At 36.9% G+C, this 17,185-nt stretch overlaps 1 protein-coding gene and 1 long non-coding RNA gene across 2 annotated transcripts in view; both read left to right on the forward strand.

The window, feature by feature from the left end:
• LOC128692722 (uncharacterized) overlaps positions 1-17,185 on the forward strand; it is a 94,954-nt gene that overhangs the window by 12,789 nt on the left and 64,980 nt on the right. The gene's annotated exons all lie outside the window — the stretch shown is intronic.
• On the forward strand, positions 14,719-15,218 carry LOC138852309 (uncharacterized). The gene is made up of 2 exons (XR_011391638.1): positions 14,719-14,778; positions 14,931-15,218. It is a non-coding gene; the product is annotated as an uncharacterized lncRNA (long non-coding RNA).

A 17,185-nucleotide genomic window follows, 5' to 3' on the forward strand; every position in this document is an offset into this window, starting at 1 on the left:
CACAACCCACAATACCCACATCCCACAAAAACAACCCACAACTTATAACCACTTTTTTGGCATCACTAGTTCGACAACAACACCCACAACCCACAACACCCCACGACCCATATCACCCACAACAACAACCCACTTATAACATCTTTTTTGGTATCTCTAGTTCGACAACAACACCCACAACCCACAACACCCCACAACCCACATCACAGTAACCAAGATATTCACAAAATTCTATGACCATCTAACACACACAGACAACTCACTTTACTTTGAACACTACCAAAAACACCATCAATTACCATTGAATACTCCAAAAATATCATTCGAACACCCCCAAATCACCACTGAATACTCCCAGAACACCTTCAAAAATACTCTTGCACATCATTTGAACACCATCAAAAACATCATCAAACTCCTTTGAATACTCCCAAATACACCACTGAATACTACTAAAACACCACTGAATACTACTAAAACACCACTGAATACAGTCGAAACAAAACCAAAATCACAGACTAACTCCCATTTTCGCACAAATCCCCTCAAATCACTATAACCATGACGATGACCAATTTCTATGAGTACACTCACTTTCAACTAACATAAAACATGAGCGCAAAAAACATGAACACAAACCAAACACACACGAACACACAACAAATTCACCTCTTTTTCGGTATCTCTAGTTCGACAACAATGCCCACAACCCAAAACACCCATATCCCACAACACCCACAACCCACATCACCCTCAACCCACAACACCCACAACAACAACCCACAACTTATAACCAGTTTCTGGTATCTCTAGTTCGACAACAATACCCACAACCCACAACACCCACAACCCACAACACCCACAACACCCCACAACCCACATCACCCACAACAACAACCCACTTATAACATCTTTTTGGTATCTCTAGTTCGACAACAATACCCACACCCCTCATCACCCACAACCTTTATCATCTCACTACATAACAACCCCAAGAATATTTCGAACACTCTCATAAATAATTTGAATACTCAAGATATTCACAAAATTCTATGACCATCTAACACACACAGACAACTCACTTTACTTTGAACACTACCAAAAACACCATCAATTACCATTGAATACTCCATAAATATCATTCGAACACCCCCAAATCACCACTGAATACTCCCAGAACACCTTCAAAAATACTCTTGCACATCATTTGAACACCATCAAAAACATCATCAAACTCCTTTGAATACTCCCAAATACACCACTGAATACTACTAAAACACCACTGAATACTACTAAAACACCACTGAATACAGTCGAAACAAAACCAAAATCACAGACTAACTCCCATTTTCGCACAAATCCCCTCAAATCACTATAACCATGACGATGACCAATTTCTATGAGTACACTCACTTTCAACTAACATATAACATGAGCGCAAAAAACATGAACACAAACCAAACACACACGAACACACAACAAATTCACCTCTTTTTCGGTATCTCTAGTTCGACAACAATGCCCACAACCCAAAACACCCATATCCCACAACACCCACAACCCACATCACCCTCAACCCACAACACCCACAACAACAACCCACAACTTAAAACCAGTTTCTGGTATCTCTAGTTCGACAACAATACCCACAACCCACAACACCCACAACCCACAACACCCACAACACCCCACAACCCATATCACCCACAACAACAACCCACTTATAACATCTTTTTGGTATCTCTAGTTCGACAACAATACCCACACCCCTCATCACCCACAACCTTTATCATCTCACTACATAACAACCCCAAGATTATTTCGAACACTCTCATAAATAATTTGAATACTCAAAAAAAAAAAACACCTTTGAACATTTCCAAAGAACACTGAAACACTTGCAGAATATCATTTTTGAAAAACTTCTTCACATCCACTCACCTGTCTCCCAACACACCTCTTCAGAACAAACACAAAAATCACATTTCACACCCACAAATGCATCTCATCACCCATCTCAAATCCACTAAAATCACTGTATCCAAGATATTCACAAAATTCTATGATCACCTAACACACACAGACAACTCACTTTATTTTGAACACCTTCAAAACACTCTCATACATCATCAATTGAGACCACCTTTTCTCAATATCTCTTAAGAAATATTCTCTCATCGACAACCTTTATCATCTTACTACAGGACAACCCGAAGATTACTTCGAACACTCATAAATCATTTGAATACTCACATAAACACCTTTGAACATTTCCAAACAACGCTGAAGCACTTCCAAAATATCATTTTGAATACTCCCAAATAAGATTTGTCATCTCTAATTTATCTACACTTACATATTTCATTAAATTACAACTCATCCACCATACTACTCCCTCAGTCTCCAGACTTTACAACATTATCACAAAAACTAACTCATACACTTATGACATGTGACATTTAAAAAAAAAACTAACAAAAACACACCCACACACACCACACTTTACTTTGTACAACACCAAAAACAACATCAATTACCTTTGATTACTCCAAAAACATCATTTGAACACATTCAAAAACATCAACAAACTCCTTTGAATACTCCCAAAACAACACCGAATACTGCCCAAACAACACTAAAAATCACCAGAAACTAAGATCAACACTGCCATCTAACACCCATTTTATAGAAATCCCCTAAAATCACTATAACCAAGACGATCCCACTCACCTCAGACTATTATATAACATGAACGCAAAAAAAAACATTATCATAAATCATTTGAATACTCACAAAAAAAACACCTTTGAACATTTCCAAACAACACCGAAACACTTACAACAGGATAGCCACTAACTGAAAACATAACATGTACACACATAAATCTAAGACAACCCCAGACAACAAATACCCATATTCACAAAAAATCACAATCACCAACTCCATACAATATCTAATACACTCCCCTCACTACCACCATCACATACCAGCACAGATAGGGATACCTCCCATGACATCACACTCCATTCTGTTTTTACTTGGCGATCAGCGACGTCACACCCAAACACCTTGTTTCAGCCTGTTATATCTCCAATATCTAAGATCACCACAATCAAGACGTTTACCAAATTCTATAACCCCAACACTAAGATCACACATTTTTGTACACATTCTCTTAAAACATCATCATAACGAAGATCACTAAAACTATCAATACTTTTACTAAGATCACATAACATTTTGTCTTCTCTAACTCACACTTACACATTTCATTAACAGAAATTACATCTCATCCACCAAACTCCTCCCTCATTCTCCAAACTTTACAACATTAGCACAAAAAAAAAAACTAACTCATACACTTATGACATGAGACATTACCATAACTAACACTGACTAACTTTGAACCAACTCTGAACAACACCAAAACACCACTGAACATCTTCAAAAAAATACTCTGCACATCATCTGAACACCTTCAAAAACACTAAACACGTCCCAATACTCCCAAAACACTACTGATTACTCCCAAATCACCACTGAATACTACCAAAACACTGTCAAAATCATCAGAAATTAAGTTTAGCATCACTAGCTAACACCCATTTTATAGAAATTCCCTCAAATCACTAAAACGAAGAACTCCCTCCCCATGGGCGCAAAAAAAAAAAAAAAAATGAACACAAACCTAATACACAAACGCTTAGTACATGATCACCATCAAGTGAAAACATATCTTGTACACACCAACCACCAACAAGAAACACCCATATTCACTTACCTCAAAAAACACTAATATCACAGAAAACACTCATTTTTTATAAACATTCACAAAAAAAATCATATTTGACAATATCTAAGCGCACTACCACCAACACACGATGTCACACCCCACAGGACCGGCGAGGTCACCTCCAGTGACGTCACACTCCCATCTGTGTTAACTTGGTGGTAGTGCACTTAGATATTGTCAAATATGATTTTTTTGTCTGAATGTTTAAAAAATGAGTGTTTTCTGTGATATTAGTGGTTTTTGAGGTAAGTGAATATGGGTGTTTGTTGTTGGTGGTTGGTGTGTACAAGATATGTTTTCACTTGATGGTGATATTAGGTGTATTAGGTTTGTGTTCTTGTTTTTTTTTTTTTTTTTTTTTTGCGCCCATGGGGAGGGAGTTCTTGGTTATAGTGATTTGAGGGGATTTCTATAAAATGGGTGTTAGCTGGTGATGCTAAGTCATGTCGATTTTGTCTTGAAATTTTGGCCAGTATTTTCTTCATAATTTAGGCAGGGGTGTTCGTATGACACACCATAATCTCCAGACTAATTGGTGAGTCTTATTATTATAAATTCTCCTTCAATGTATATGTATTCACATTTTAAATTTAATATACACTCCATATATTTATATTAATGTTTTTACCAGAATTCCTGGTGATGTATATTTCATTTGAAATTAATATATGTCCAGAGTGACTTGTGGAGAGATAGATTATCGTAGATATCGAAGGAGGACATTTTTGCGACCTAGGTGTCTTAAAATTCCTACTTGTCTCTGTAACCTTGATAAAGAATAATTATCTTTGTTACCATTTACTAGTATGTATCTTATGAGTTACATCCAGGTAAATTTAATTTTCCACACTAACCAGCGGTTAAGTGTTTAAAGCCGACCAGAAGAAGCTTTCTCTAGTTATTAAATAGAAACCAGTTTATTTAATAAAAACGGCAATTTAAAATTTTGGTAGATCAAAGGTAAAGCCTAAGCTACTTTTATGAATCCCATACAAGCTGATAGTTTGAAACCTATCTGAAATGGTATTCTCCAGTAATAATTACTCTAAATTCAACTATCCAAATCTTTATTTAACAATTTCATTAATAATTATAATTTGCACCTAGCTTAAAATTATTGGACGTATTCCATCTTATTTACTGCATCATCTTTAATATTTGCATGTTGATAAGACAAGGGAATCCTTATTTATGGAATGAAAATAAACAATAAATAAACTGAAAAAATTGCGAATTGTTTAGCCTAATAGCAAAGCAATCTTTGTTTTCTGGACTAAACGCCAGGATGGAAAATTTGAAGCTGATCAGAAAAAGCATTCTCCAGTCATCGCATGGACTCTAACGATCCCATTTTTTTAAATAATTTTTATTCAGTGTCAAATATGACCTCACACAAACTAAATTTAATGGGTACTATCCTGGCAGTAAGAAGCATTAACCATTCAATATTGAAACCATTCCAATATCTAAGATCACCACAATCAAGACGTTTACCAAATTCTATAACCCCAACTCTATGATCACACATTTTTGTACACATTCTCTTAAAACATCATCATAACGAAAACCACTAAAACTATCTATACTTTTACTAAGATCACATAACATTTTCTCTTCTCTAACTCACACTTACACATTTCATTAACCGAAATTACATCTCATCCACCAAACTCCTCCCTCATTCTCCAGACTTGACAACATTAGCACAAGAAAAACTAACTCATACACTTACCAAACAAACATTACCATAACTAACACTGACTAACTTTGAACCAACTCTGAACAACACCAAAACACCACTGAACATTTTCAAAAAAATGCTCTGCACATCATTTGAACACCTTCAAAAACACCAAACACCTCCCAATACTCCCAAAACACTACTGATTACTAAAAAATCAACACTGAATACTACCAAAACACCGTCAAAATCATCAGAAACTAAGTTTAGCATCACTAGCTAACACCTATTTTATAGAAATCCCCTCAAATCACTATAACCAAGAACTCCCTCCCCATGGGCGGAAAAAAAAAACATGAACACAAACCTAATACACAAACGCTTAGTACATGATCACCATCAAGTGAAAACATATCTTGTATACACCAACCACCACCAACAAACACCCATATTCACTTACCTCAAAAACCATTAATATCACAGAAAACACTCATTTTTTATAAACATTCACACAAAAAAATCATATTTGATAATATCTAAGCGCACTACCACCAAGTTAACACAGATGGGAGTGTGACGTCACTGGAGGTGACATCGCCGGTCCTGTGAGGTGTGACATCGTGTGTTGGTGGTAGTGAGCTTAGCTATTGTCAAATATGATTTTTTTGTGTGAATGTTTATAAAAAATGAGTGTTTTCTGTGATATTAGTGGTTTTTGAGGTAAGTGAATATGGGTGTTTGCTGTTGGTGGTTGGTGTGTACAAGATATGTTTTCACTTGATGGTGATCATGTACTAAGCGTTTGTGTATTAGGTTTGTGTTCATGTTTTTTTTTTCCGCCCATGGGGAGGGAGTTCTTGGTTATAGTGATTTGAGGGGATTTCTATAAAATGGGTGTTAGCTGATGATGCTAAACTTAGTTTCTGATGATTTTGATGGTGTTTTGGTAGTATTCAGTGGTGATTTGGTAGTAATCAATAGTGTTTTGGGAGTATTGGGAGGTGTTTGGTGTTTTTGAAGGTTTTCAAATGATGTGCAGAGTATTTTTTTGAAGATGTTCAGTTGTGTCCAGAGTTGGTTCAAAGTTAGTCAGTGTTAGTTATGGTAATGTCTCATGTCATAAGTGTATGAGTTAGTTTTTTTTGTGCTAATGTTGTAAAGTCTGGAGAATGAGGGAGGAGTTTGGTGGATGAGATGTAATTTCGGTTAATGAAATGTGTAAGTGTGAGTTAGAGAAGACAAAATGTTATGTGATCTTAGTAAAAGTATAGATAGTTTTAGTGATCTTCGTTACGATGATGTTTTAAGAGAATGTGTACAAAAATGTGTGATCTTAGTGTTGGGGTTATAGAATTTGGTAAACGTCTTGATTGTGGTGATCTTAGATATTGGAGATATAACACGTTGAAACAAGGTGTTTGGGTGTGACGTCGCTGATCGCCAAGTAAAAACAGGATGGAGTGTGATGTCATGGAAGGTATCCCTATCTGTGCTGGTATGTGATGGTGTTAGTGAGGGGAGTGTTAGATATTGTATGGAGTTGGTGACTGTGACTTTTTGTGTGAATGTTTATAAAAAATGAGTGTTTTCTATGATATTAGTGGTTTTTGAGGTAAGTGAATATGGGTGTTTGTTGTTTGTTGTTGTCTTAGATTTATGTGTGTACATGTTATGTTTTCAGTTTTTGGTGATCCAGTTGTAAGTGTTTCGGTGTTGTTTGGAAATGTTCAAAGGTGTTTTTTTTTTTGTGAGTATTCAAATGATTTATGAGAATGTTTTTCTTTTTTGCGTTCATGTTATATAATAGTCTGATGTGAGTGGGATCGTCTTGGTTATAGTGATTTTAGGGGATTTCTATAAAATGGGTGTTAGTTGGCGGTGTTGATCTTAGTTTCTGGTGATTTTTAGTGTTGTTTGGGCAGTATTCGGTGCTGTTATGATAGTATTCAGTGGTGTTTTGGGAGTATTCAAAGGAGTTTGTTGATGTTTTTGAATGTGTTCAAATGATGTTTTTGGAGTAATCAAAGGTAATTGATGTTGTTTTTGGTGTTGTACAAAGTAAAGTGTGGTGTGTGTGGGTGTGTTTGTGTTAGTTTTGGTAAAATGTCACATGTCATAAGTGTATGAGTTAGTTTTTGAGATAATGTTGTAAAGTCTGGAGACTGAGGGAGTAGAATGGTGGATGAGTTGTAATTTAATGAAATATGGGGTGTAGATAAATTAGAGATGACAAATCTTATTTGGGAGTATTCAAAATGATATTTTGGAAGTGCTTCAGTGTTGTTTGGAAATGTTCAAAGGTGTTCATGTGAGTATTCAAATGATTTATGAGAGTGTTCGAAGTAATCTTGGGGTTGTTCTGTAGTAAGATGATAAAGGTTGTCGATGAGAGAATATTTCTTAAGAGATATTGAGAAAAGGTGGTCTCAAATGATGATGTATGAGAGTGTTTTGAAGGTGTTCAAAATAATGTGAGTTGTCTGTGTGTGTTAGGTGGTCATAGAATTTTGTGAATATCTTGGATACAGTGATTTTAGTGGATTTGAGATGGGTGATGAGATGCATTTGTGGGTGTGAAATGAGATTTTTGTGTTTGTTCTGAAGAGGTGTGTTGGGAGACGGGTGAGTGGATGTGAAGAAGTTATTCAAAAATGATATTCTGGAAGTGTTTCAGTGTTGTTTGGAAATGTTCAAAGGTGTTTTTTTTTGAGTATTCAAATTATTTATGAGTGTTCGAAATAATCTTGGGGTTGTTATGTAGTGAGATGATAAAGGTTGTAGGTGATGAGGGGTTTGGGTATTGTTGTCGAACTAGAGATACCAAAAAGATGTTATAAGTGGGTTGTTGTTGTGGGTGATGTGGGTTGTGGGGTGTTGTGGGTTGTGGGTGTTGTGGGTTGTGGGTGTTGTGGGTTGTGGGTGTTGTGGGTTGTGGGTGTTGTTGTCGAACTAGAGATACCGGAAAGTGGTTATAAGTTGCGGGTTGTTGTTGTGGGTGTTGTGGGTTGTGGGTGATGTGGGTTGTGGGTGTTGTGGGATGTGGGTGTTTTGGGTTGTGGGCATTGTTGTCGAACTAGAGATACTGAAAAAGAGGTGAATTTGTTGTGAGTGTTCGTGTGTGTTTGGTTTGTGTTCATGTTTTTTGCGCTCATGTTATATCTTAATTGGAGGTGAGTGTACTCATAGAAATTGGCCATCGTCTTGGTTATAGTGATTTGAGGGGATTTGTGTGAAAATGGGAGTTAGTCTGTATTTTTGGTGGTGTTATAGTAGTATTCAGTGGTGTTTTAGTAGTATTCAGTGGTGTTTTAGTAGTATTCAGTGGTGCATTTGGGAGTATTCAAAGGAGTTTGATGATGTTTTTGATTGTGTTCAAATGATGTGCAAGAGTATTTTTAAAGGTGTTCTGGGAGTATTCAGTGGTGATTTAGGGGTTTTCAAATGATGTTTTTGGAGTATTCAATGGTAATTTATGTTTTTTTTGGTAGTGTTCAAAGTAAAGTGAGTTGTCTGTGTGTGTTTTAGGTGGTCATAGAATGTTTTGAGTATCTTGGTTACAGTGATGAGGGTTGTGGGGTGTTGTGGGTTGTGGGTGTTGTTGTCGAAGTAGAGATACCAAAAAAGATGTTGTAAGTGGGTTGTTGTTGTGGGTGATGTGGGTTGTGGGGTGTTGTGGGTTGAGGGTGTTGTTGTCGAACTAGTGATGCCAAAAAAGTGGTTATAAGTTGTGGGTTGTTGTTGTGGGATTTGGGTATTGTGGGTTGTGGCGTTGTTGTCGAACTAGAGATACCGAAAAAAGAGGAGATTCTGTTGTCAGTGTTCGTGTGTGTTTTGTTTGTGTTCATGTTTTTTTTTGCGCTTATGTTATATCTTAGTTGTAGGTGAGTGTACCCATAGAAATTGGTAATCGTCTTGGTTATAGTGATTTGAGGGGATTTGTGTGAAAATGGGTGTTAGTCTGTGATGTTGATCTTAGTTTATGGTGATTTTGGTGGTGTTTTGACCGTATTCAGTGCTGTTTTAGTAGTATTCAGTGGTGTATTTGGGAGTACTCAAATGGTGTTTGAGACTATTCAAAGGTGTTTTTTGAAGGTGTTCAAATGATGTATAAGAGTATGAAGGAGTTCTGGGAGTATTCAGTGGTGATTTGACAGTGTTCGAATGAAGTTTTTCGGAGTATTCAATGGTAATTGATGGTGTTTTTGGTGTTGTTCAAAGTAAAGTGTGGTATGTGGGGGTGTGTTTGTGTTAGTTTTGGTAAAATGTCTCATAAGTGTCTGAGTTAGTTTTTGTGATAATGTTGTAAAGTCTGGAGACTGGGGAAGGAGTTTGGGGGATGAGTTGTAATTTAATGAAATAATACAAGTGTAGATAAGTTGGAGATAGTGATTTTAGGGGATTTCTATAAAATGGGTGTTAGTTGGCGGTGTTGATCTTAGTTTCTGGTGATTTTTAGTGTTGTTTGGGCAGTATTCGGTGCTGTTATGATAGTATTCAGTGGTGTTTTGGGAGTATTCAAAGGAGTTTGTTGATGTTTTTGAATGTGTTCAAATGATGTTTTTGGAGTAATCAAAAGTAATTGATGTTGTTTTTGGTGCTGTACAAAGTAAAGTGTGGTGTGTGTGGGTGTGTTTGTGTTAGTTTTGGTAAAATGTCACGTCATAAGTGTATGAGTTAGTTTTTGAGATAATGTTGTAAAGTCTGGAGACTGAGGGAGTAGAATGGTGGATGAGTTGTAATTTAATGAAATATGGGGTGTAGATAAATTAGAGATGACAAATCTTATTTGGGAGTATTCAAAATGATATTTTGGAAGTGCTTCAGTGTTGTTTGGAAATGTTCAAAGGTGTTCATGTGAGTATTCAAATGATTTATGAGAGTGTTCGAAGTAATCTTGGGGTTGTTCTGTAGTAAGATGATAAAGGTTGTCGATGAGAGAATATTTCTTAAGAGATATTGAGAAAAGGTGGTCTCAAATGATGATGTATGAGAGTGTTTTGAAGGTGTTCAAAATAATGTGAGTTGTCTGTGTGTGTTAGGTGGTCATAGAATTTTGTGAATATCTTGGATACAGTGATTTTAGTGGATTTGAGATGGGTGATGAGATGCATTTGTGGGTGTGAAATGAGATTTTTGTGTTTGTTCTGAAGAGGTGTGTTGGGAGACGGGTGAGTGGATGTGAAGAAGTTATTCAAAAATGATATTCTGGAAGTGTTTCAGTGTTGTTTGGAAATGTTCAAAGGTGTTTTTTTTGAGTATTCAAACTATTTATGAGTGTTCGAAATAATCTTGGGGTTGTTATGTAGTGAGATGATAAAGGTTGTAGGTGATGAGGGGTGTGGGTATTGTTGTCTAACTAGAGATACCAAAAAGATGTTATAAGTGGGTTGTTGTTGTGGGTGATGTGGGTTGTGGGGTGTTGTGGGTTGTGGGTGTTGTGGGTTGTGGCTGTTGTGGGTTGTGGGTGTTGTGGGTTGTGGGTGTTGTTGTCGAACTAGAGATACCGGAAAGTGGTTATAAGTTGTGGGTTGTTGTTGTGGGTGTTGTGGGTTGTGGGTGATGTGGGTTGTGGGTGTTGTGGGATGTGGGTGTTTTGGGTTGTGGGCATTGTTGTCGAACTAGAGGTACCGAAAAAGAGGTGAATTTGTTGTGAGTGTTCGTGTGTGTTTGGTTTGTGTTCATGTTTTTTGCGCTCATGTTATATCTTAATTGGAGGTGAGTGTACTCATAGAAATTGGTCATCGTCTTGGTTATAGTGATTTGAGGGGATTTGTGTGAAAATGGGAGTTAGTCTGTATTTTTGGTGTTTTTTTAGTAGTATTCAGTGGTGTTTTAGTAGTATTCAGTGGTGTTTTAGTAGTATTCAGTGGTGCATTTGGGAGTATTCAAAGGAGTTTGATGATGTTTTTGATTGTGTTCAAATGATGTGCAAGAGTATTTTTAAAGGTGTTCTGGGAGTATTCAGTGGTGATTTAGGGGTTTTCAAATGATGTTTTTGGAGTATTCAATGGTAATTTATGTTTTTTTTTGGTAGTGTTCAAAGTAAAGTGAGTTGTCTGTGTGTGTTTTAGGTGGTCATAGAATTTTTTGAGTATCTTGGTTACAGTGATGAGGGTTGTGGGGTGTTGTGGGTTGTGGGTGTTGTTGTCGAACTAGAGATACCAAAAAAGATGTTGTAAGTGGGTTGTTGTTGTGGGTGATGTGGGTTGTGGGGTGTTGTGGGTTGAGGGTGTTGTTGTCGAACTAGTGATGCCAAAAAAGTGGTTATAAGTTGTGGGTTGTTGTTGTGGGATTTGGGTATTGTGGGTTGTGGCGTTGTTGTCGAACTAGAGATACCGAAAAAAGAGGAGATTCTGTTGTAAGTGTTCGTGTGTGTTTTGTTTGTGTTCATGTTTTTTTTTGCGCTCATGTTATATCTTAGTTGTAGGTGAGTGTACCCATAGAAATTGGTAATCGTCTTGGTTATAGTGATTTGAGGGGATTTGTGTGAAAATGGGTGTTAGTCTGTGATGTTGATCTTAGTTTATGGTGATTTTGGTGGTGTTTTGACCGTATTCAGTGCTGTTTTAGTAGTATTCAGTGGTGTATTTGGGAGTTCTCAAATGGTATTTGAGACTATTCAAAGGTGTTTTTTGAAGGTGTTCAAATGATGTATAAGAGCATGAAGGAGTTCTGGGAGTATTCAGTGGTGATTTGACAGTGTTCGAATGATGTTTTTCGGAGTATTCAATGGTAATTGATAGTGTTTTTGGTGTTGTTCAAAGTAAAGTGTGGTATGTGGGGGTGTGTTTGTGTTAGTTTTGGTAAAATGTCTCATAAGTGTCTGAGTTAGTTTTTGTGATAATGTTGTAAAGTCTGGAGACTGGGGAAGGAGTTTGGGGGATGAGTTGTAATTTAATGAAATAATACAAGTGTAGATAAGTTGGAGATGTCAAATCTTATTTGGGAGTATTCAAAATGATATTTTGGAAGTGTTTCATTGTTATCTGGAAATGTACAAAGGTATTTTTGTGAGTATTCAATGATTTATGAGAGGGTTCGAAGTAATCTGGGGGATGTTTTGTAGTGAGATGATAAAGGTTGTCGATGAATATTTCTTAAGAGATATTGAGAAAAGCGTGTGTGTGTGTGTGTGTGTGTGTGTGGGTATAACTTCGTAATATGTAAAATTGTGACTAGTGAAATTATCGAAAAGTGGTTATAAGTTGTAAGTGTTGTGGTGACTTTTTCTGATGAAATAGTTAAAACAAGAAAAATTGTGGGTTATGAGTGAAAATGTGTAATGTTTTCCCTATGTTGTATATGAAATGTGTAATACTGAGATGGTGACGACGAAGAAGATCCAGAACAAAATGCACAGAATTTCTTCAAGAGAAAAACATGTTGATTTTAGTCAATGAATTGTACCTTTTTTTCAATGAATTTTTGTTGTTGGATGTATATGAAATGCATTGGTTGTATAATAAATAGTGTTATCCTGCATTTTAAGTTATTGTCTGCTCGACAAGATTCAGCATGTGTGTGTGGTCATCACATGATGTCCATGACATTATGGGAAGTCGACAAGATTCAGCCTGTGTGTGTGAGGTCATCACGTGACGTCACTGACCACCGAGTAAACACAGGTGGGGTGACGTCACACTTGTTTAGACCTGTAGTAAGAGAAAGTACCATGCCCCATAGGGGGAGTTCATTTGAATGCTTACCCCGAGAGGGGGAAATCCAAAAACTTGATCCAAGGAGATGGAGGAGAAATACTTGGATATAGAGGGTAGAAGTGGATGATGAGAGGTGAGGGAGAAAATCTTTGTATTATTGATATCGAGAAAAACTTGATCCGAGGAATTGGAGCAGGGAATTTGGGATGCAAGTGGGAGTCCATTTTGAATGCTTACCCCCAGAGGGGGGAATCCAAAAAAAACTTGATTCAAGGAAGTGGAATTTTTGTATTATTGATATCGAGAAAAATTTGATCCAAGGAAGTAGAGATCATAAGAAAATTCGAAAAAATTTGGGATGGGGGTGAAAGTGGGAAGGGGACCCTCAAAAAAGTTGATATCGAGGAAAACTTAACCCGAGGAGATGGAGGAGAAAGTTTGGTATGGGGTGAAAGTGGGAAGGAGAACCTCAAAAAGTTAATATTGAGAAAAACTTGATCCAAGGAGTTGGAGTCTTGGTATTTTTTTTTATTTTTTTTATTTGCGCCCATGGGGAGGGAGTTCTTGGTTATAGTGATTTAAGGGGATTTCTATAAAATAGGTGTTAGCTGGTGATGCAAAACTTGGTTTCTGATGATTTTGACGGTGTTTTGGTAGTATTCAGTGTTGATTTTTTAGTAACCAGTAGTGTTTTGGGAGTATTGGGAGGTGTTTGGTGTTTTTGAAGGTGTTCAAATGATGTGCAGAGCATTTTTTTCAAGATGTTCAGTGGTGTTTTGGTGGTGTTCAGAGTTTGTTCAAAGTTAGTCAGTGTTAGTTATGGTAATGTCTCATGTCATAAGTGTATGAGTTAGTTTTTTTGTGCTAATTTTGTAAAGTCTGGAGAATGAGGGAGGAATTTGGTTGGATGAGATGTAATTTCGGTTAATGAAATGTGTGTGAGTTAGAGAAGAGAAAATGTTATGTGATCTTAGTAAAAGTATAGATAGTTTTAGTGGTCTTCGTTATGATGATGTTTTAAGAGAATGTGTACAAAAATGTGTGATCATAGTGTTGGGGTTATAGAATTTGGTAAACGTCTTGATTGTGGTGATCTTAGGTATTGTAGATACAACAGGTTGAAACAAGGTGTTTGGGTGTGACGTCGCTGATCGCCAAGTAAAAACAGGATGGAGTGTGATGTCATGGGAGGTATCCCTATCTGTGCTGGTATGTGTTGGTGGTAGTGAGGGGAGTGTATTGGATATTGTATGGAGTTGGTGATTTTGATTTTTTGTGTGAATGTTTATAAAAAATGAGTGTTTTCTGCGATATTAGTGGTTTTTGAGGTAAGTGAATATGGGTGTTTGTTGTTTGTTGTTGTCTTAGACTTATGTGTGTACATGTTATGTTTTCAGTTGGTGGTGATCCAGTTGTAAGTTGTGAGGGAAAAGTAGGTGTAAGTGGGGTTAAGGTTGTTCGGGCAACCAGGAACCATTAGCGAGCTACGTTGCGCGCGCACATACCCCCCCCCTCTCTGGCGGGCTGGGGCAAAACTAGTTCCTGGTGTCCGATTTGTTAAAGTTTCTACTCCTGGTAATATTGACCTTACCTGGTGTGGATTGAAGTTTGGAGAGTCACTTCGCCTCCACTCTTCTCCTAATCAGGTAGGGTGATCTACCAGGAGTATTACTGTTTGTTCTTTTCTAGTGTTTGCTGGTTACCAGTAATGATTTTGGCATTTATCATTCTTTTTCTTTCTTAAATGTTATATTATCATGACTATGGGTAACCAGTTTTATTTTCTCTTATTTGTCAGCTCTGTTCCTGGCGTGGTCTTCCAGGATAGACGCCAGATAAAGGGGGCAAGACGAGTGTTAATAATACTTATTAACATTATTCTACAACTACCGGCCCTTACCTATTCTACTCGTGCTCCATCCAAGTGGTAGGAGATTCCAGAACATCGGATTACCATCTGCCCAGGATAACCTACATAAATAACATCAGAGGAACTATCTAGGGCCATACCTACTCCTACCCAACTACAAGAACTGAAGGCCATTTTTTTTTATATTTAAATTTTAAGTAAAATTCTCAAAAATCATTTTTCTTGTTTTTCCTAAATCATTTCTTTATTTATTTATTTTTCCATTAGTTTCTTTTGTTCAGTTGGAAGGCGTTCCACTGACATAAGTGTTCCGGTGTTGTTTGGAAATGTTCAAATTTTTTTTTTGTGAGTATTCAAATGATTTATGAGAATGATTTTGTTTTTTGCGTTCATGTTATATAATAGTCTGAGGTGAGTGGGATCGTCTTGGTTATAGTGATTTGAAGAGATTTCTATGAAATAGGTGTTAGTTGGCGGTGTTGATCTTAGTTTCTGGTGATTTGTATTGTTGTTTGGGCAGTATTCAGTGCTGTTTTGGTAGTATTCAGTGGTGTTTTGGGAGTATTCAAAGGAGTTTGTTGATGTTTTTGAATATGTTCAAATGATGTTTTTGGAGTAATCAAAGGTAATTGATGATGTTTTTGGTGTTGTACAAAGTAAAGTGTGGTGTGTGTGGGTGTGTTTGTGTTAGTTTTGGTAAAATGTCACATGTCGTAAGTGTATGAGTTAGTTTTTGTGATAATGTTGTAAAGTCTGGAGACTGAGGGAGTAGTATGGTGGATGAGTTGTAATTTAATGAAATATGTAAGTGTAGATAAATTAGAGATGACAAATCTTATTTGGGAGTATTCGAAATGATATTTTGGAAGTGCTTCAGTGTTGTTTGGAAATGTTCAAAGGTGTTTATGTGAGTATTCAAATGATTTATGAGTGCTCAAAGTAATCTTGGGGTTGTTCTGTAGTAAGATGATAATGGTTGTCGATGAGAGAATATTTCTTAAGAGATATTGAGAAAAGGTGGTCTCAAATGATGATGTATGAGAGTGTTTTGAAGGTGTTCAAAATAAAGTGAGTTGTCTGTGTGTGTTAGGTGGTCATAGAATTTTGTGAATATCTTGGATACAGTGATTTTAGTGGATTTGAGATGGGTGATGAGATGCATTTGTGGGTGTGAAATGTGATTTTTGTGTTTGTTCTGAAGAGGTGTGTTGGGAGACGGGAGAGTGGATGTGAAGAAATTATTCAAAAATGATATTCTGGAAGTGTTTCAGTGTTGTTTGGAAATGTTCAAAGGTGTTTTTTGTGAGTATTCATATTATTTATGAGAGTGTTCGAAATAATCTTGGGGTTGTTATGTAGTTAGATGATAAAGGTTGTGGGTGATGAGGGTGTTGGTATTGTTGTCTAACTAGAGATACCAGAAAGATGTTATAAGTGGGTTGTTGTTGTGGGTGATGTGGGTTGTGGGGTGTTGTGGGTTGTGGGTGTTGTGGGTTGTGGGTGTTGTTGTTGAGCTAGAGATACCGGAAAGTGGTTATAAGTTGTGGGTTGTTGTTGTGGGTGTTGTGGGTTGTGGGTGATGTGGGTTATGGGTGTTGTGGGATGTGGGTGTTTTGGGTTGTTGGCATTGTAGTCGAACTAGAGATACTGAAAAAGAGGTGAATCTGTTGTGAGTGTTCGTGAGTGTTTGGTTTGTGTTCATGTTTTTTGCGCTCATGTTATATCTTAGTTGGAGGTGAGTGTACTCATAGAAATTGGTCATCGTCTTGGTTATAGTGATTTGAAGGGATTTGTGTGAAAATGGGAGTTAGTCTGTGATTTTGGTGGTGTTTCGACTGTATTCAGTGGTGTTTTAGTAGTATTCAGTGGTGTTTTAGTAGTATTCAGTGGTGTTTTAGTAGTATTCAGTGGTGTATTTGGGAGTATTCAAAGGAGTTTGATGATGTTTTTGATGGTGTTCAAATGATGTGCAAGTGTATTTTTGAAGGTGTTCTGGGAGTATTCAGTGGTGATTTGGGGGTGTTCGAATGATATTTTTGGAGTATTCAATGGTAATTGATGGTGTTTTTGGTAGTGTTCAAAGTAAAGTGAGTTGTCTGTGGTCATAGAATTTTGTGAATATCTTGGTTACAGTGATTGAGAAAAGTGTGAGTGTGTGTGTGTGTGTGTGTGTGTGTGTGTGT

Source organism: Cherax quadricarinatus, chromosome 6, assembly GCF_038502225.1.
Source record: "Cherax quadricarinatus isolate ZL_2023a chromosome 6, ASM3850222v1, whole genome shotgun sequence".
Taxonomy (NCBI): Eukaryota; Metazoa; Arthropoda; class Malacostraca; order Decapoda; family Parastacidae; genus Cherax; species Cherax quadricarinatus.